This window comes from Aegilops tauschii, chromosome 2 (assembly GCF_002575655.3).
Source record: "Aegilops tauschii subsp. strangulata cultivar AL8/78 chromosome 2, Aet v6.0, whole genome shotgun sequence".
In the NCBI taxonomy this organism is placed as follows: domain Eukaryota; kingdom Viridiplantae; phylum Streptophyta; class Magnoliopsida; order Poales; family Poaceae; genus Aegilops; species Aegilops tauschii.
This window is the reverse complement of record NC_053036.3, coordinates 412,213,894-412,236,970: the sequence shown is the minus strand read 5'-3', so window position 1 is coordinate 412,236,970 and position 23,077 is coordinate 412,213,894.

Sequence of the window (23,077 nt, the reverse complement as noted above, 5' to 3'; positions counted from 1 at the left end):
TCCTCTATCATAACGTGGGTCCATCTGTCAGCCACAGGGAGAAATTAGTTTTAACTAAAAAAGGTTCTGACCAGGTTTCAAACCAAAGACGTCCCCTCAAACTAGAAAGGTGCTAACCATAAATTCCGTCCGTTTGTTTCTGTTAAACAAGGATACAAAGTTATCTATATCCTTTTAGGCTGCGTACGCTGCTTTCTTTTTCATTACTGTATTATTTTTACTGGCAGTGTCCGCTGCTTTTCTCTTTTTTTGCGGGTAGTGTACGCTGCTTTCTCAAAGCTATAGGTACATACATGCATTCAGAGTAGGAGACGACCCTGGAAGGCATGAGCATACGCTTGTTCATATGTTTTTATTTAGGTCACTTTTTTTAACACGGTACAATCATAGTCGCTCAGATACATGAGGATACATCTATCCCTATGAATGCACGTACGCATATCCTATCCCTATGAACACCTCCGGAGCCGACATAACATCTTCAGATTTACAAAGTCACCACAGGCGCCTCGCAGTCGATGAAAACGTGTCATCCCACTGAATAACCATTTTTATCCACTTGATAAGCACAAGCATTATAGTCGCACAAACGGGAGTGCGAAGTTGTGGCCTGGAGCCTTTTTTTTTTGAAATTTTCTAAAAGCTTATTTAAAAGTTTCAAAATATATATTTTGTGAACACTTGTATGTGCTCAATACAAATTTGTAAAAAAATGGTTTAAAAAATAGTGATTTGTAAGCCTCACACACAAAAATATTCTCGACCCAACTGCAAATATACATATTTGTTTTATTTTTACACGCCACGTTGAAAGTATATTTCACATAATTTTATTTTATTTTTAAAAAATTTCTAAATATATCTTTTGAATGAGCAAAATACGGTAGCACATCTTCTGGCGCATTATAGCCGTACCGAGTGTTGCACTGCGGTATGGTTGAACTCGAGTCCTCCATGTTGTGAGGAGCGGTTGTCTCAAGATTGTAACCCTATAATTTTAGAATAAACTCCTTTTCACCCGCAAAAAAAAGAGGCTCCAACGAGGCCGTCAACCACAACTTAACACTACTCTTCTCACAAACTGCATGCAATCACAAGGACCATGGTCCCCATACGTTGCGTGCCCATTTCATTTGACCAGGCAATGCAAATCTGGTGCCGTGCTTATTTCTTTCTGCATCCCAAATTGAAAAGTGCTACAGCATTCCCGCAGAAAAAAAGGATAAGTGGTACAGCAAATAAATTGTTCTCAAGAAATAAAATAAGTTCTGCATCGTTATTCATCACTACTTGTTTTGGTTTGGTTGGCTAGCCCACGCGCGCAAGTGAGCCTGCAGCACGCAAGGTCTTGTGTTCGGATCCCTGGGATGCACAATTTTATTTTCATTTTCTTTATGTTCCAGCTGGTAGGTGGGACCTACTGTGATGGTGGCCTGCGATATAGGCAGACTAGCAGAGTTAACGGACCTTTGATGGTGAGTAACGGAAATGTATGAAAATGTTTCCAAAACTCAAGTTAGTGGATCAATTTGTGTCATTTTTCAAGTTGTTGTATGAATCTGTACATACCGTGCAAGATTGTGTACTATGTGTGTAATTAACTCCGCTACAAGCCTACCGCCAGGCTACACCGGGAGAATATCTGGTCCACCAGTGCTTGTGGTGCTACCGGTGCACCGAACTCAAGTTGCACATTTTAAATGTTTGAAAAATTCTGAAAAATGTAGCACATTTAGACAACATTAATGTAGATTGTCGCAAAACTTCAAGTCAAAATTCGAAACACAGCTCCTAAAAAAATGACAAATTCAACATTAAATAGTACATAAAATAAGTTGGGCTTTAGATTTGGCCCATTATCACACTGATGTCAATTTGTATCTTAAAAATATTTTAAATTTTGATACAAAATTTTGTAATGACATACGTTGATGTGTTGTCAATGTGCTAGAATTTTATTCAGATTTTTAAAAATATTGTACAGCATCCAGTGCACCGGTAGCCCCACAAGTATGGGTGCACCGGATACGTTCCCAGGCTACACCCACTGCACAGATGCTCTCCAGGAAAAGCCGTAGTGCGACTTGTCACACCGCCGGCTCTGGCCGCCCATGCTTTCGACAGAGACCTCGCCCGTGCCCAGGATTCGTGTGACCTCCAACACGGCCGGAAATCCCCATGGCCGGGAGTCTTCTAATCTCACCGCACGCACCTCACGTCTTCACCAGACCGAGTGACGAACCGACAGCAGCGCATCACGCCAGTCGCCCGGCCCAGGGTCGGCTTCCACCCTTTCAACGGCGGAATGATGGGCGCGTCGCGTACGGCCGCACGTAGTGGGACGATGAGCTATCGCCTATCGGCGGTGCTAGTCTAGGTTCATAGCGGACATGAGACAGGTGCACGTAGTGGTACACGCTCCACCCAGGTCACCGTCTCACTCACCCAACCGTGCTAAAGAGAAGACGAGACGTATATCCATGCGCGTGCGTATCATTTTTTTAGTAATCTCGCTCACCCAATCAACAAACTAAGAGCAGACATGACGTAAATTAGTACTACTGCATCAATGCAGTATCCTTTTTTCTGCATAGTCTGGAGGATTTTTCTATCGGAAGTAGTTGCAATCTGTCAACCAGCAGTTGCAAAATAGAGCCGTGATCTTGAACACCCGTACAAGTTTCTGCTAGCGCCTCAATTTGTCGACACTTCCTGAACCAGGGTTGCCTTTACCAGCTGGGCTTTCCTTTTTTTTCTCAAGGCGCGAGCTAAATTTTAGAAGAAGAGAATAAATTTGCAAGAAAATAATTGCTAACAACTTATGAGTGGCGCCTAAATTTCGAACAAAAAGGTCTCGATCTCACGGGCGGGCGAAGTGCTCACTGTGGTGCCGAACAACGGTGACTCGTGTGCGCAACTCAAAGTTGAAATTAGAGCCCGCAACTAACGAGTGACTGAAAGTCTGAGACACACTTTGCATGACCCCAAGCCACTCGCGTCGTAGTCTGGGTCTAGCCAAACCCAAAAGATAGCACCCTGATGTGATCAGCAGGCTAAGCTTGCGGTCAGAACGCGACAGCCATGAGCCATGTTGTGCTGGTAATGGAGCATGCACGATCAAACACCACCATAAGCCAATTTTATACGCAAGTTATATGATGGCTACTCCGGAAGTCCGGAATTTTACACGTATCTATAATACTTGTTGAAATCATAAAGTATGCTTGTACTACTCACTCCGGAAGTCCGGATTGTAGTCTTGGCGTCATAACTAGTAGTAATACTAGCGCCGAAGAAGCACGGCGCACGTCATGACCGTGATCGTTTATGTCTGTATTTTATCAAAATAAGCAAGAAAACAACATGTATTAAACGATAAAATAAAATGAAGAGGAGAACATGAATTCTATCTTTACCCCATGATCAGTGTAGGCACGTAAGCAACATTAAATTATTTAACAAATTAAGAAAACCGGTTGGCCTATTAATATTTTTTCTTATGTTGTTCCAGTTTATTCAGGTGTACTATTCTAGATTACAACTCGGTTATTGCTTCGGTTCATGGTTCGGGTGGGTTAATTTTTTTTGTTTATCAGTTGTTGTCCCGTTTCACTGGTTTTTGTGTTTCAGGTTATTCGGGGTTGATGTCTTGGTTTATTTTTGTTATTGTTCCGGTTAGCAGTTCTGGGTTTATTCGAATAATGTTTCGATTTTTGTTCAGGTAATTGTTAGTAAATTGTTCGTTGTTGTCGTGGTGTAAAAATGGGCAGTAATCGGACAAGAACTTATTTTCCCAGCGAATTATTGTTTATGCAAATATACTGTTCCGACCTACTATTTTGTGCCTCGGCAACACCATCACCAAAAAGGATCAGGAGACGATTGAGACGGCTCTGTGTTGGTACGCCAGTGGAGAGAAATGATGTGTAGAAAATCCTAAATCTTAACCCTATATATACGAACGCGATGGTGGAGGAGGAGGAGGAGAGAAATAATGTGTAAAAAAATCCCAGTTTTTGTTTACAAAGTGCGTATTTTTACTTCGTTGAAAGTAAAAAAATAAGGAAAAATCAGATTATTCGGAGCATTGTTCAGTGGTGGTCCTGTTCATGTAGGGTACTGTTTACGCACGCTGCTGTTCACTATTACTATTCACTGACATGGATGTAAATGAACAGTAGAAGCTTGGAAAAAATTCAGAAAAAACAGGCCTTCGGGCTTTACTATAGTAACTTATTTTATGTCGAACCTTAGGGCATCTATAGCAGATCCCTAAAACCTATATTTGAGGAGGGAAATAAGTTTTAGGGAGTTAAGCACTAGTTAACAGATTCTTTAAAACCAACTTTACTAAAAAAATCACACTCCCTAAAAATCATCCTCACATAACCATATTTGGTCCAGAGTGCATCCCTCGACTAAAAGTAGGAAACGGCTCGGCAGCCCCCACACCACGCCGATGTCGTCCACCTTATCGTCGACCCCCCCCCCTTCCGCGGCCACCCCACCATGTTGGCAGCTGCCCTAAGACACGCCACAGCCCTGATACCCTCTCTCCCACCTTCTACTCCGTCGCCGATGCCTGATTTGCCTAAATTTGTCGTCACCACCACTACTGTCACAAATGCCAGATCTTCCACGGTGAGCCCCAATCTGGCCAAAAATGGAGGCATATGATGAGGGGAAAGCGGATGCTACCCCACGCATGAGTCCGCAATGGTCGACGACACTGGAATGGTCGTTCTCGATTGTCGTCTCGCCGCGTTCCCTACGCTCCCATCGGCTCGGCTCAAGCCCGCCACCGAGTTGTACGCACACGGGCGAGTCATCTTGATGCAGCAACGGCTCTGTCGCCGGTGTCATCCCAATTTCGACACTAGTCCTGCTTTGCAGCTTCAAGTATCCGCGTGTTCAAAAAACATCGAACACACACACACACACAAATCCCAAGCGAGACTTCTTTGCTTGTGGTGGCCAAAAAGAAAGGTATAACCCAAATCCCTTTTTATGTTTGCAATTAGATATAGACACGAATTTCGTTTGTCAAAAAATTTCACCCACGCAGGGAGGTCACAGGCTCACAACTGCAGCATGTGGATATGGGTCTGTGACGTCCCTGATTCAATCGTGCACTAATCATACACGCAAACGTGCATGGTCAAGATTAGAGACTCACGGGAAGATATCACAATGTTGGGGAACGTAGCATGCAATTTCAAAAAAATTCCTACGATCACGCAAGATCTATCTAGGAGATGCATAGCAATGAGAGGGGAGAGTGTGTCCACGTATCCTCGTAGACCGAAAGCAGAAGAGTTAGGTTAACGCGGTTGATGTAGTCGAACGTCTTCACGATCCAACCGATCTTAGTACCGAACGTACGGCGCCTCCTTGTTCAGCACACGTTCAGCTCGATGACGTCCCTCGAACTCTTGATCCAGCAGAGGGTCGAGGGAGAGTTCTGTCAGCACGACACCGTGGTGACGGTGATGGTGATGTGATCCGCGCAGGGCTTCGCCTAAGCACTACGACGCTATGACCGGAGGAGTAAACTGTGGAGGGGGCACTGCACACGGCTAAGAGAACAATTGATGTGTCTTTGGGATGCCCCCCGCCCCCGTATATAAAGGAGAGGGGGAGGAGGTGGCCGGGCAGGAGGAGGCGTGCCAAGGGGGGTAGTTCTACTAGGACTCCACTCCTAGTAGGATTCGCCCCCCTTCCTTCCAACGGAGAGGGGGAAAGGGGAAAGAGGGAAGAGGGAGAAGGAAAGGGCGGGGCGCCCCCACCCCTTGTCCAATTCGAATTGGGCAGGGGAGGCGCGCGCCACCTCGTGTGGCCTTCCTCCCTCTCTCCACAATGGCCCATGAGGCCCATTAACTTTCCCGGGAGTTCCGATAGCCTCCCAGTACCGATAAAACCCCGAACCTGTTCGAAACCATTCCGGTGTCCGTATATAACCTTCCAATATATGAATGTTTACCTCTCGACCATTTCGAGACTCCTCGTCATGTCCGTGATCTCCTCCGGGACTCCGAACAAACTTCAGTCACCAAAACACAAAACTCATAATACAGATCGTCATCGAACGTTAAGCGTGCGGACCCTACGGGTTCGAGAACTATGTAAACATGACCGAGACACATCTCCAGTCAATAACCAATAGCGGAACCTGGATGCTCATATTGGTTCCTACATTTTCTATGAAGATCTTTATCTGTCAAACCGCATAACAACATACGTCATTCCATTTGTCATCGGTATGTTACCTACCCGAGATTCGATCGTCGGTATCATCATACCTAGTTCAATCTCGTTGCCGGCAAGTCTCTTTACTCGTTCCGTAATACATCATCCCGCAACTAACTCATTAGTCACATTGCTTGCAAGGCTTATAGTGATGTGCATTACCGAGAGGGCCCAGAGATACCTCTCCGATACATGGAGTGACAAATCCTAATCTTGATCTATGCCAACCCAACAAACACTTTCGGAGACACCTGTAGAGCATCTTTATAATCACCCAGTTACGTTGTGACATTTGATAGCACACAAGGTGTTCCTACAGTATTAGGGAGTTGCATAATCTCATAGTCAGAGGAATATGTATAAGTTATGAAGAAAGCAATGGCAATAAAACTAAATGATCATAATGCTAAGCTAACGGATGGGTCTTGTCCATCACATCATTCTCTAATGATGTGATCCCGTTCATCAAATGACAACACATGTCTATGGTCAGGAAACTTAACCATCTTTGATTAACGAGCTAGTCAATAGAGGCATACTAGGGACACTCTGTTTGTCTATGTATTCACACATGTACTAAGTTTCCGGTTGATACAATTCTAGCATGAATAATAAACATTTATCATGATATAAGGAAATATAAATAACAACTTTATTATTGCCTTTAGGGCATATTTCCTTTAGTCTCCCACTTGCACTAGAGTCAATAATCTAGATTACATAGTAATGATTCTAACACCCATGGAGTCTTGGTGTTGATCATGTTTTGCTTGTGGAAGAAGTTTAGTCAACGGGTCTGCAACATTCAGATCCGTATGTATCTTGCAAATCTCTATGTCTCCCTCCTTGACTTGATGGCAGATGAAATTGAAGCGTCTCTTGATGTGTTTGGTTCTCTTGTGAAATCTGGATTCCTTCGCCAAGGCAATTGCTCCAGTATTGTCACAAAAGATTTTCATTGGACCCGATGCACTAGGTATTACACCTAGATCAGATATGAACTCCTTCAACCAAACTCCTTCATTTGCTGCTTCCGAAGCAGCTATGTACTCCGCTTCACACGTAGATCCCGCCACGACGCTCTGCTTGGAACTGCACCAACTTACAGATCCACCATTCAATATAAACATCCAGTTTGCGACGTAGAGTCATCCGGATCAGTGTCAAAGCTTGCATAGATGTAACCATTTACGACAAGCTCTTTGTCACCTCCATAAACGAGAAACATATCCTTAGTCCTTTTCAGGTATTTTAGGATGTTCTTGACCGTTGTCCATTGATCCACTCCTGGATTACTTTGGTACCTCCCTGCTAAACTTATAGCAAGGCACACATCAGGTCTGGTACACAGCATTGCATACATGATAGAACCTATGGTTGAGGCATAGGGAATGACTTTCATTTTCTCTCTATCTTCTGCAGTGGTCGGGCATTGAGTCTGACTCAACTTCACACCTTGTAACACAGGCAAGAACCATTTCTTTGACTGATCCATTTTGAACTTCTTCAAAACTTTATCAAGGTATGTGCTTTGTGAAAGTACAATTAAGCGTCTTGATCTATCTCTATAGATCTTGATGCCCAATATATAAGCAGCTTCACCAAGGTCTTTCATTGAAAAATTCTTATTCAAGTATCCTTTTATGCTATCCAGAAAGTATGTATTATTTCCAATCAAAAATATGTCATCCACATATAATATTAGAAATGCTACAGAGCTCCCACTCACTTTCTTGTAAATACAGGTTTCTCCAAAAGTCTGTATAAAACCATATGCTTTGATCACACTATCAAAGCGTATATTCCAGCTCCGAGAGGCTTGCACCAGTCCATAAATGGATCGTTGGAGCTTGCACACTTTGTTAGCACCTTTAGGATCGACAAAACATTCTAGTTGCATCATATACAACTCTTCATTAAGAAATCCATTGAGGAATGCAGTTTTGACATCCATTTGCCAAATTTCATAATCATAAAATGCGGCAATTGCGAACAAGATTCGGACAGACTTAAGCATCGCTACGGGTGAGAAGGTCTCATCGTAGTCAACTCCTTGAACTTGTCGAAAACCTTTCGCAACAAGTTGAGCTTTGTAGACAGTAACATTACCGTCAGCATCAATCTTCTTCTTGAAGATCCATTTATTCTCTATGGCTTGCCGATCATCGAGCAAGTCAACCAAAGTCCACACTTTGTTCTCATACATGGATCCCATCTCAGATTTCATGGCCTCAAGCCATTTCGCGGAATCTGGGCTCATCGTCGCTTCCTCATAGTTTGTAGGTTCGTCATGGTCTAGTAACATGACTTCCAGAACAGGATTACCGTACCACTCTAGTGCGGATCGTACTCTGGTTGACCTACGAGGTTCGGTAGTAACTTGATCTGAAGTTTCATGATCATCATCATTAGCATCCTCACTAATTGGTGTAGGAATCACTGGAACTAATTTTTGTGATGAACTACTTTCCAATTTGGGAGAAGGTACAATTACCTCATCAAGTTCTACTTTCCTCCCCTCACTTCTTTCGAGAGAAACTCCTTCTCTAGAAAGGATCCATTCTTAGCGACGAATATCTTGCCTTCGGATCTGGGATAGAAGGTGTACCCAACAGTTTCCTTTGGGTATCCTATGAAGAAACATTTCTCCGATTTGGGTTCGAGCTTATCAGGTTGAAGCTTTTTCACATAAGCATCGCAGCCCTAAACTTTAAGAAATAACATCTTAGGTTTCTTGCTAAACCACAGTTCATATGGTGTCGTCTCAACGGATTTAGATGGTGCCCTATTTAACGTGAATGCAGCCATCTCTAAAGCATAACCCCAAAATGATAGCGGTAAATCGGTAGGAGACATCATAGATCGCACCATATCTAATAAAGTACAGTTACGACGTTCGGACACACCATTATGCTGTGGTGTTCCAGGTGGCGTGAGTTGCGAAACTATTCCACATTGTTTCAAATGAAGACCAAACTCATAACTCAAATATTCACCTCCATGATCAGATCGTAGAAACTTTATTTTCTTGTTACGATGATTTTCCACTTCACTCTGAAATTCTTTGAACTTTTCAAATGTTTCAGACTTATGTTTCATTAAGTAGATATACCCATATATGCTAGAATCATATGTGAAGGTCAGAAAATAATGGTAGCCGCCGCGAGCCTCAACACTCATCGGACCGCATACATCAGTATGTATTATTTCCAATAAGTCAGTGGCTCGCTCCATTGTTCCGGAGAACGGAGTCTTAGTCATCTTGCCCATGAGGCATGGTTCGCAAGTATCAAGTGATTCCAAAGGCCCATCAGTATGGAGTTTCTTCATGCGCTTTACACCAATATGACCTAAATGGCAGTGCCACAAATAAGTTGCACTATCATTATTAACTTTGCATCTTTTGGCTTCAATATTATGAATATGTATATCACTATAATCTAGATTCAACAAAAATAGACCACTCATCAAGGGTGCATGACCATAAAAGATATTACTCATATAAATAGAACAACCATTATTCTCTGATTTAAATGAATATCCGTCTCGCATCAAACAAGATCCAGATATAATGTTCATGCTCAACGCTAGCACCAAATAACAACTATTCAGGTCTAAAACTAACCCCGACAGTAGATGTAGAGGTAGCGTGCCGACAGCGATCACATTAACCTTGGAACAATTTTCGTCGCCCATCGTCACCTCGTCCTTAGCCAACCTTCGTTTAGTCCGTAGCCCCTGTTTCGAGTTACAAATATGAGCAGCAGAACCAGTATCAAATACCCAGGCGCTACTACGAGCATTAGTAAGGTACACATCAATAACATGTATATCAAATATACCTTTCACTTTGCCATCCTTCTTATCCGCCAAATACTTGGGGCAGTTCTGCTTCCAGTGACCAGTCCATTTGCAGTAGAAGCACTCAGTTTCAGGCTTAGGTCCAGACTTGGGCTTCTTCCCTTGAGCAGCAACTTGCTTGCTATTCTTCTTGAAGTTCCCCTTCTTCCCTTTGCCCTTTTTCTTGAAACTAGTGATCTTGTTAACCATCAACACTTGATGCTCCTTCTTGATTTCTACCTCCACAGCCTTTAGCATTGTGAAGAGCTCGGGAATTGTCTTTTCCATCCCTTGCATATTATAGTTCATCACGAAGCATTTATAGCTTGGTGGCAGTGATTGAAGAACTCTATCAATGACACTATCATCAGGAACATTAACTCCCAGCTGAGTCAAGTGGTTATGGTACCCAGACATTCTGAGTATGTGTTCACTGACAGAACTATTCTCCTCCATCTTGCAGCTATAGAACTTGTTGGAGACTTCATATCTATCAACTCGGGCATTTGCTTGAAATAGTAACTTCAACTCCTGGAACATCTCATATGCTCCATGACGTTCAAAACATCTTTGAAGTCCCGATTTTAAGCCGTAAAGCATGGCACACTGAACTATCGAGTAGTCATCAGCCTTAGTCTGCCAAACGTTCATAACATCCGGAGTTGCTCCTGCAGCGGGTCTTGCACCTAGCGGTGCTTCCAGGACAAAATTCTTCTATGTAGCAATGACGATAATCCTCAAGTTACGGACCCAGTCTGTGTAGTTGCTACCATCATCTTTCAACTTAGCTTTCTCTAGGAACGCATTAAAATTCAAGGGAACTGTAGCATGGGCAATTGATCTACAACAACATAGATATGCAAAAACTATCAGGACTAAGTTCATGATAAATTAAAGTTCAATTAATCATATTACTTAAGAACTCCCACTTACATAGACATCCCTCTATTCATCTAAATGATCATGTGATCCATATCAACTAAACCATGTCCGATCATCATGTGAGATGGAGTAGTTTTCAATGGTGAACATCACTATGTTGATCATATCTACTATATGATTCACGTTCGACCTTTTGGTCTCAATGTTCCGAGGCCATATCTGCATACGCTAGGCTCGTCAAGTTTAACCCGAGTACTCTGCACGTGCAAAACTGGCTTGCACCTGTTGTATGTGAACGTAGAGTTTATCACACCTGATCATCACGTGGTTTCTCGGCACGACGAACTATAGCAATGTTGCATACTCAGGGAGAACACTTGTTCCTTGAACTTGAGTGAGGGATCATCTTATAATGCTACCGCCATACTAAGCAAAATAAGATGCATAAAGGATAAACATCACATGCAATCAAAATATGTGACATGATATGGCCATCATCATCTTGTGCCTTTGATCTCCATCTCCAAAGCACCTTCATGATCTCCATCATCACCAGCTTGACACCTTGATCTCCATCGTAGCGTCGTTGTCGTCTCGCTAACTATTGCTTCTATGACTATCGCTACCGCTTAGTGATAAAGTAAAGCAATTACATGGCGATTGCATTTCATACAATAAAGCGACAACCATAAGGCTCCTTCTAGTTGCCGATAACTTTTACAAAACATGATCATCTCATACAACAATTTATATCTCATCACATCTTGACCATAACACATCACAACATGCCCTGCAAAAATAAGTTAGACGTCCTCTACTTTGTTGTTGCAAGTTTTACGTGGCGCTATGGGCTTCTAGCAAGAACCGTTCTTACCTACGCATCAAAACCACAACAATTTTTTGTCAAATGTGTTGTTTTAACCTTCAACAAGGACCGACCATAGTCAAATTCGATTCAACTAAAGTTGGAGAAACAGACACCCGCCAGCCACCTGTGTGCAAAGCACGTCGGTAGAACCGATCTCATGAACGTGGTCATGTAATGTTGGTCCGGGCCGCTTCATCCAACAATACCGCCGAATCAAAATAAGACGTCGGTGGTAAGCAGTATGACTATTATCGCCCACAACTCATTGTGTTCTACTCGTGCATAACATCTACGCATAGACCTGGCTCAGATGCCACTGTTGGGGAACGTAGCATACAATTTCAAAAAAATTCCTACGATCATGCAAGATCTATCTAGGAGATGCATAGCAACGAGAGGGGAGAGTGTGTCCACGTACCCTCGTATACCGAAAGCGGAAGCATTAGGTTAACGCGGTTGATGTAGTCGAACGTCTTCATGATCCAACCGATCTTAGTACCGAACGTACGGCACCTCCGTGTTCAGCACACGTTCAGCTCGATGACGTCCCTTGAACTCTTGATCCAGCAGAGGGTCGAGGGAGAGTTCCTTCAGCATGACGGCGTGATGACGGTGATGGTGATGTGATCCGCGCAGGGCTTCGCCTAATCACTAAGACGCTATGACTGGAGGAGTAAACTGTGGAGGGGGGCACCGCACACGGCTAAGAGAACAATTGATGTGCCTTTGGGGTGCCCCCCGCCCCCGTATATAAAGGAGAGGGGGAGGAGGTGGCCAGCAAAGAGGAGGCGCGCCAAGGGGGGGTCCTACTAGGACTCCACTCCTAGTAGGATTCGCCCCCCTTCCTTCCAACGGAGAGGGGGAAAGGGGAAAGAGGGGAGAGGGAGAAGGAAAGGGGGGCCGCTCCCCCACCCCTTGTCCAATTTGGATTGGGCAGGGGGGAGGCACGCGCCACCTCTTGTGGCCTTCCTCCCTCTCTCCACTATGGCCCATGAGGCCCATTAACATTCCCGGGGGTTCCAATAGCAGCTCGGTACTCCGATAAAACCCCGAACCTGTTCGGAACCATTCCGGTGTCCGTATATAACCTTCCAATATATGAATATTTAACTCTTGACCATTTCGAGACTCCTCATCATGTCTGTGATCTCCTCCGGGACTCCGAACAAACTTCGGTCACCATAACACATAACTCATAATACAGATCGTCATCGAACGTTAAGTGTGTGGACCCTACGGGTTCGAGAACTATGTAGACATGACCCAGACACATCTCCGGTCAATAACCAATAGCGGAACCTGGGTGCTCATAATGGTTCCTACATATTCTACGAAGATCTTTATCGATCAAATCTCATAAGAACATACGTCATTTCCTTTGTCATCGTTATGTTACTTGCCCGAGATTCGATCATACGTATCATCATACCTAGTTCAATCTCGTTGCCGGCAACTCTCTTTACTCATTCCGTAATACATCATCCCATAACTAACTCATTGGTCACATTGCTTGCAAGGCTTATAGTGATGTGCATTACCGAGAGGGCCCAGAGATACCTCTCCGATACACGGAGTGACAAATCGTAATCTTGATCTATGCCAACCCAACAAACACCTTCGAAGACACCTATAGAGCATATTTATAATCTCCCAGTTACGTTGTGACGTTTGATAGCACACAAGGTGTTTCTCCGGTATTCGGGAGTTGCATAATCTCATAATCAGAGGAATATGTATAAGTCATGAAGAAATCAATATCAATAAAACTAAACGATCATATTGCTAAGTTAACGGATGGATCTTGTCCATCACATCATTCTCTAATGATGTGATCCTGTTCATCAAATGACAACACATGTCTATGGTCAGGAAACTTAACCATCTTTGATTAACGAGCCAGTCAAGTAGAGGCATACTAGGGACACTCTGTTTGTCTATGTATTCACACATGTACTAAGTTTCCGGTTAATACAATTCTAGCATGAATAATATACATTTATCTTGATATAAGGAACTATAAATAACAACTTTATTATTGCCTCTAGGGCATATTTCCTTCACACAAAACAACTCTAAACACAAATTTAAGTCATACAAGCTTAATATTACAAGCCAGGGGCCTCGAGGGCTCGAATACATAAGCTCGGATACAAACGAGTCAGTGGAAGCAACAATATCTGAGTACAGACATAAGTGAACAAGTTTGCCTTAAGAAGGCTAGCACAAACATCAACGTAGATCGAAAAGGCGAGGCCTCCTGCCTGGGAGCCTCCTAACTACTTCTGGTCGTCGGCGGTCTCCACGTAGTAGTAGGCACCGTCGGGGTAGTAGTATTCGTCGGCGATGGCATCTGGCTCTTGGGATCGACCATCTGATCGCAACAATTGGGTATACGGGGAAAAGAGGTAGCAAAGCAACCGTGAGTACTCATCCAAAGTACTCGCAAGACTTACATCAGATCTAAACTACATATGCAGCAGTATCTAAAGGGATAGTATCTGTGGACTAAACTACAAAATGCTAGAATAAGGGGGGAAGAAGCTAGTCCTATCGAAGACTACGTCTTCTGGCAGCCACCATCTTGAAGCAGTAGAAGAGAGTAGCTGGAAGGGTAACAAGTATCATCGTACATCAATAATCCTACCCGGAGATCCTCTCCTTGTCTCCCTATGAGAGAGTGATCACGGGGTTGTGTTTGTCACATATCTAGGTGTGTTTTATTAAGTATTCGGTTTTGGTTGTAAGAGGTCGGAATACAACTCCAAGTCGTCATGTTACCGTGGACACGGCTATTCGAAAAGATTACTTCCCTACAAGGGTGCACCACATTGTCCAACACGCTCGATTACTTCGGCCGGACAAACTTTCCTAGGCAATGCCCGACCTCAGAAGATCAATATGTCGCAGCCCTACCTAGGCTCGACAGAGAGGGCAGCACGCCGGTCTACATCCTAAATGCGCATGGGTCTTGGGCCCATCACCCTTTGCACTCCTACATGTTGCATGCATGGCTGGGATCAGCCCTTCTACCTCCTTATACAAGGCAGGTGCTTACGCGGACCACCCGAGCGCGTGCCGCTCAATCGCTGACATCCAAATAGTTCGGGAGAAATCGTACGACGACGAGTGCCCATAACTGTCCTCGCGTGGCGGTTAGTGCGTATAGGTCAGTGACCAACTCAGATCAAACACCCAATCTCGTTAAGCACGTTATTTTGAAGTAACCGCGGACGCCAACCAAGGACCAGGCCCACCTCTCTCCTAGCTGGTCTCAACCTGCCCTGTCGCTCCGCCACAAAGAATCACTCAGGGGCCATCGGGAACGCAGGTCCACCACTACCTGGATGGAACCATATGTCCCTTCAGCCCCCACATCCGAACAATATCATAAGTAATATAGTAGTATATAGTATATATCTGTGATCACCACCCGAAGGGATCACAACCCGGTAGTATAGCATGGCAGACGGACAAGAATGCAGGGCCACTGATGGAATACTAGCATCCTATACTGAGCCCCGCTGTAGGGTGTTGCAATATGTTCATGATTCGCTTACAGTGGGTTGCGAGAGTGACAGAAACTTAAACCCGAGTAGGTGGGTTATGTCGTATGGGAGTAAAGAGGACTTGATACTTAATGCTATGGTTGGGTTTCACGACCTTAATGATGTTTTGTAGTTGCAGATGCTTGCTAGAGTTCCAATCTAAGTGCATATGATCCAAGGAGAGAAAGTATGTTAGCTCATGCCTCTCCCTCATATAAAATTACAAGAATGATTACCGGTACTTGTTATCGATTGCCTAGGGACAAATAACTTTCTTGTTGGCAAAAGCTATCCACTTTTATTACCTTGCAATTTATTCGTAGTTTTATTCCCGCAAAGTACTCGTAGATTTATTATTGCCAAATAGTTTCATACTTGTTTCCATTAAAGCAAACGTCAAGTGTGCGTAGAGTTGTATCGGTGGTCGATTGAACTTGAGGGAATATTTGTTCTGCCTTTAGCTCCTCGTTGGGTTCTGATAACCCACAAGTATAGGGGATCGCAACCGTTTTCGAGGGCAGAGTATTCAACCCAAATTTATTGATTCGACACAAGGGGAGCCAAAGAATATTCTCAAGTATTAGCAGCTGAGTTGTCAATTCAACCACACCTGGATAACGTAATATCTGCAGCAAAGTATTTAGTAGCAAAGTAGTATGGAAGTAATGTTAACGGTGGCAAAAGTAACAGTAGCAGTTTTGTAGTAATTGTAACAGTGGCAACGGAAAAGTAACTAAGCGAAGATCAATATGTGAAAAGCTCGTAGGCATTGGATCAGTGATGGATAATTATGTCGGATGCGATTCCTCATGCAACAGTTATAACATAGGGTGACACAGAACTAGCTCTAGTTCATCAATGTAACGTAGGCATGTATTCCGAATATAGTCATACGTGCTTATGGAAAAGAACTTGCATGACATCTTTTGTCCTACCCTCCCGTGGCAGCGGGGTCCTGTTGGAAACTAAGGGATATTAAGGCCTCCTTTTAATAGAGTACCGGACCAAAGCATTAACACTTAGTGAATACATGAACTCCTCAAACTACGGTCATCACCGGTAAGTATCATGATTATTGTCACTTCGGGGTTAACGGATCATAACACATAATAGGTGACTATTGACTTGCAAGATTTTTTCTCTCCGAACGTGAATATATAGAGTTGGAGTTCAGGTCGGTGGAGATCCAGGGGGCCCACGAGGCAGGGGGCGCGCCCCCACCCTCGTGGACAGGGTGTGGGCCCCCTGGTTTTGATTCTTTCGCCAGTATTTTTTATTAATTCCAAAAATATTCTCCGTGAACTTTCAGGTCATTCCGAGAACTTTTATTTCTGCACAAAAATAACACCATGGCAATTCTGCTGAAAACATCGTCAGTCCGGGTTAGTTCCATTCAAATCATGCAAGTTAGAGGTCAAAACAAGGGCAAAAGTGTTTGGAAAAGTAGATATGATGGAGACGTATCAACTCTCCCAAGCTTAAACCTTTGCTTGTCCTCAAGCAATTCAGTTTACAAACTGAAAGTGATAAAGAAAAACTTTTACAAACTCTATTTGCTCTTGTTGTTGTAAATATGTAAAGCCAGCATTCAAGTTTTCAGCAAAGATTATGAACTAACCATATTCACAATAACACCTAGGTCTCATGTTTACTCATATCAATGGCATAATCAACTAGCGAGCAATAATAATAAATCTCGGATGACAACACTTTCTCAAAACAATCATAATATGATATAACAAGATGGTATCTTGCTAGCACTTTCTGAGACCGCAAAACATAAATGCAGAGCACCTCTGAAGATCAAGGATTGACTAAACATTGTAATTCATGGTAAAAGAGATCGAGTCATACTCATACTCAATATAAATTAATAGTAATGGATGCAAATGACAGCGGTGCTCTCCAACTAGTGCTTTTTAATAAGAGGAGGATAACTCAACATAAAAGTAATAGATAGGCCCTTCACGGAGGGAAGCAGGGATTTGTAGAGGTGCCAGAGCTCGGTTTTTGAAATAGAGATAAATAATATTTTGAGCGGCATACTTTCATTGTCAACACAACAACCGAGAGATCTCGATATCTTCCATGCTACACACATTATAGGCGGTTCCCAAGCAGAATGGTAAAGTTTATACTCCCCCACCACCAACAAGCATCAATCCATGGCTTGCCCGAAACAACGGGTGCCTCCAACTAACAACAGTCCTGGGGGAGTTTTGTTTGCAATTATTTTGATTTGGATTGAGCATGGGACTAGGCATCCCGGTGACCAGCCATTTTCTCGTGAGTGAGGAGCGGAGTCCACTCCTCTTGAGAATAACCCGCCTAGCATGGAAGATACACACAACCCTAGTTGATACATGAGCTATTCGAGCATACAAAACAGAATTTCATTTGAAGGTTTAGAGTTTGGCACATACAAATTTACTTGGAGCGGTAGGTAGATACCGCATATAAGAAGGTATGGTGGACTCATAAGGAATAACTTTGGGTTTTATGGAAGTGGATGCACAAGCAGTATTCCCGCTTAATACAAGTGAAGGCTAGAAAAAGACTGGGAAGCGACCAACTAGAGAGCGACAACAGTCATGAACATGCATTAAAATTAATAAACATTGAGTGCAAGCATGAGTAGGATATAATTCACCATGAACATAAATATCGTGGAGGATATGTTGATTTTGTTTCAACTACATGTGTGAACATGTGCCAAGTCAAGCCACTCGAATCATTCAAAGGAGGATACCACCCTATCAACCACATCACAACCATTTTAATAGCATGTTGGCACGCAAGGTAAACCATGATAAACTCCTAGCTAATTAAGCATGGCATAAGCAACTATAATCTCTAATTGTCATAGCGAACATGTTTCATTCATAATAGGCTGAATCAGGAACGATGAACTAATCATATTCGCAAAAACAAGAGAGGTCGAGTTTATACCAGCTTCTCTCATCTCAATCAGTCCATCATATATCGTCATTATTGCCTTTCACTTGCACGATGATACGTCTCGAATGTAACTATAATTTATGAAGTATTCATGCTATTATATTATCTGTTTTGGATGTTTATGGGCTTTACTAAACACTTTTATATTATTTCAGGACTAACCTATTAACCGGAGGCCCAACCCAAATTGCTGTTTTCTTGCCTATTTCAGTGTTTCGAAGAAAAGGAATATCAAATGGAGTCCAAACGGAATGAAACCTTCGGGAGAGTTATTTTTGGAACGGAAGCAATCCAGGAGACTTGGAGTAGACATCAGGGAAGCTTCGAGGAAGCCACGAGGCAGGGAGGCGCGCCCTAGCCCCCTAGGCGCGCCCACACCCTCGTGGGCCCCTCATGGCTCCCCTGGACGACTTCTTTCACCTATATATGTCCATATACCCTAAAAACATCGGGGAGCACAATAGATCGGGAGTTCCGCCGCCGCAAGCCTCTGTAGCCACCAAAAACCAATCGGGACCCTATTCCGGCACCCTGCCGGAGGGGGGAACCCTCACCGGTGGCCATCTTCATCATCCCGACGCTCTCCATGACGAGGGGGGAGTAGTTCACCCTCGGGGCTGAGGGTATGTACTAGTAGCTATGTGTTTGATCTCTCTATCTCGTGTTCTTGAGATGGTACGATCTTGATGTACCGCGAGCTTTGCTATTATAGTTGGATCTTATGATGTTTCTTCTTCCCCTCTACTCTCTTGTAATGGATTGAGTTTTCCCTTTGAAGTTATCTTATCGGATTGAGTCTTTAAGGATTTGAGAACACTTGATGTATGTCTTGCATGTGCTTATCTGTGGTGACAATGGGATATTCACGTGATCTACTTGATGTATGTTTTGGTGATCAACTTGCGGGTTCCGTAACATTGTGAACTTATGCATAGGGGTTGTCACACGTTTTCGTCTTGACTCTCCGGTATAAACTTTGGGGCACTCTTTGAAGTTCTATGTGTTGGTTGAATAGATGAATCTGAGATTGTGTGATGCATATCGTATAATCATACCCACGGATACTCGAGGTGACATTGGAGTGTCTAGGTGACATTAGGGTTTTGGTTGATTTGTGTCTTAAGGTGTTTTTTTGCGGGGTGTTTTTGTGTGTGTCTTAAGGTGTTATTCTAGTACGAACTCTATGATAGATCGAACGGAAAGAATAGCTTCGTGTTATTTTACTATGGACTCTTGAATAGATCGATCAGAAAGGATAACTCTGAGGTGGTTTCGTACCCTACAATAATCTCTTCGTTTGTTCTCCACTATTAGTGACTTTGGAGTGACTCTTTGTTGCATGTTGAGGGATTGTTATATGATCTAATTATGTTATTATTGTTGAGAGAACTTGCACTAGTGAAAGTATGAACCCTAGGCCTTGTTTCCTAGCATTGCAATACCGTTTTCGCTCACTTTTATCATTAGTTACCTTGCTGTTTTTATATTTTCAGATTACAAAAACCTATATCTACCATCCATATTGCACTTGTATCACCATCTCTTCACCGAACTAGTGCACCTATACAATTTACCATTGTATTGGGTGTGTTGGGGACACAAGAGACTCTTTGTTATTTGGTTGCAGGGTTGTTTGAGAGAGACCATCTTCATCCTACGCGTGCCACGGATTGATAAACCTTAGGTCATCCACTTGAGGGAAATTTGCTACTGTCCTACAAACCTCTGCACTTGGAGGCCCAACAACGTCTACAAGAAGAAGGTTGTGTAGTAGACATCAAGCAGTTTCTGGTGCCGTTGCCGGGCATGTGAGTGCTTGAAGGTATATCTTTAGATCTTGCAATCGAATCTTTTAGTTTCTTGTTTTATCACTAGTTTAGTTTATAAAAGATAACTACAAAAAATGGAATTGAGGGTGCCTCATATGATTCATCTTTTTAATATCTTTCATGAGAATAAGGATTCCGATAATTGTGCTCAATTGCTAGAGGAAGAATGCATTAGAATGTTTGGCACTAAATATTTGGATGATGAGCATGATTGCAATGTTGTTAGTATGAACTCTTTGAATATCCATAGTACTAATGATGATTGCACTAGTCATGATTAAAATGGAATACATAGAGCTTGCAAGTACACACCAATTAGGGAAAATAGATTTTGCAAGAGGCATAAGTATTTGGAAACTAAATGGTTGCAAGAAAGGCTAGATGTTTGTGCTGAAAATTTAAAATTTCTTTGCCATACTTGTGAACTTTGCAATGAACATGGTCATTTAAATCTCCAATGCAAATTGTCTCATGATCGAATCGTGTCCAAACATTGTGATGACTTGATTTACCTTGCACATCATGATGAACTTAGTTTGCTTTTAGGTTATGAAGAAATGAAACGTATAACTAAGCATATTCCAGAATATAACCTTGAGAAATTCCTCGATATTGATCTAGAAGAAATTTTTATGTATTGTGCGGTGAATTGCATTGAAAATCCTTATATTGCCAATTACATAAAGAAAAAAAAAAAAAAGAAGATGAAGAGAATACTAACGAAAGGGAAGAGACTTCCCAATATCCTCCTATTATTTCTTATGATGAATTAGGTAATGAGGAGGAGCCTTCTATTCAATCAATCTCATTAATAAGGAGCTCCAAAAAGAGGATTGAACCCACACATAATGTGAAGAAGAAAAAGAAAAGACGGAGAAACAAAGGTAAAAAGGTATCTCTCCCAAATGATGTTGCTCCTATTACTCCTTGTGATGATGATAATTGCTATACTATTGGTGCTATCCATACTATTAATGATGAGAGTGATTATGCTTATGATATGAAAAGGCCCAAGCTTGGGGATGCTATGTTTGATGAGAATGATATGTTTGAGAATATATTTACTGCAATTAATGTTTGTCCCAAGCTTGGGGATGCTATGTTTAATGAAGATGATATTTTTAGCCTCCCAAGTTTTGATGAGCAAATTTATTATGATGATAGCATGCCTCCTACTTATGATGATTATATTGATGAAAGTGGGTTTGGAAGAGTGTCAACTTTAGGAAGTAATGATCCCACTATTTTGGAGGATGTTGAATCTTATTGTGATAAATATGAAAGTGGATTTGGAGAGGTCATGACTTTATTTAGTGATAATTCCACTATCTTGGAAGAGGTTTCAATCGATTATGATGAGAAAAAGTTGCTACCTGATGATTATTGTGATGACACTTATGCTATAAAAAGTATTGATGATTATATTTATAAAACTTGTCATGATTATAGTTACCCTTTTTCTGAACATTATTCTTTCAATGTGGAAACAATTTATAGTATTCTAGTTTCTTATGATACTCCCACTATTCTGAATGAGAAGAATTTTTCTTATGTGAAGAGTAATAAAATTTCTATGCTTGTAGATCATGAAAAGAATGCTTTATGTCATGGTTATATTGTTGAATTCATTCATGATGCTACTGAAAATTATTATGAGGGAGGAATATATGCTTGTAGGAATTGCAATAATATCAAGTTTCCTCTCTATGTGCTTAAAGTTTTGAAGTTATGCTTGTTTTGCCTTCCTATGCTAGTTGATTATTGTTCCCGTAAGTTATTTGCTCACAAAATCCCTATGCATAGGAAGTGGGTTAGACTTAAATGTGCTAGTCATATTCTTCATGATGCTCTCTTTATGTTTCAATTCTTATCTTTTATGTGAGCATGATTGAAATCATCATGCCTAGCTAGGGGCGTTAAATGTTAGCGCTTGTTGGGAGGCAACCCAATTTTATTTTAGTTCTTTGCCTTTTGCTCCTGCTTAGTAATAAATAATCTATCTAGCCTCTGGTTAGATGTGGTTTTATGTTTCAATTAGTGTTTGTGCCAAGTAGAACCTTTGGGAAGACTTGGCTGAAGTCTTTATGATCATGCTGTAAAAAACAGAAACTTTAGCGCTCACGAGATTAGCTGCCATTTTTTACTGGAGAGCGCTTTTAGGTTGATTCTTTTTGCAGATGATTAATAGACAAATTCCTCAGGTCCACCAATTTATTTCAGAATGTTTGGAATTCCATAATTATACGTTTGATACAGATTACTACAGACTGTTCTGTTTTTGACAGATTCTGTTTTCATTGTGTTGTTTGCTTATTTTGATGAATCTATGAGTAGTATCGGAGGGTATGAACCATAGAGAAGTTGGAATACAGTAGATATTACACCAATATGAATTTATAATGAGTTCACAACATTACCAAAAGTGGTTATTTATTTTCTTATACTAACGGAGCTTACGAGTTTTCTGTTGAGTTTTGTGTTGTGAAGTTTCCAAGTTTTGGGTAAAGGATTCGATGGACTATGGAATAAGGAGTGGAAAGATTCTAAGCTTGGGGATGCCCAAGGCACCCCAAGGCAATATTCAAGGACAACCAAGAGCCTAAGCTTGGGGATGCCCCGGAAGGCATCCCCTCTTTCGTCTTCGTTCATCGGGAACTTTACTTGGAGCTATATTTTTATTCACCACATGATATGTGTTTTGCTTGGAGCGTCATTTTATTTTGTTTTGCTTGCTGTTTGAATAAAATATCAAGATCTGAAATTCTTAAATGAGAGAGAGTCTTCACATAGTTACATAATTATTTAACTACTCATTGATCTTCGCTTATATCTTTTTGGAGTAGCTTGTCATTTACTCGTGTGCTTCACTTTTATCCTATGAGCAAATGGTTGAATGAATTGAATATAAT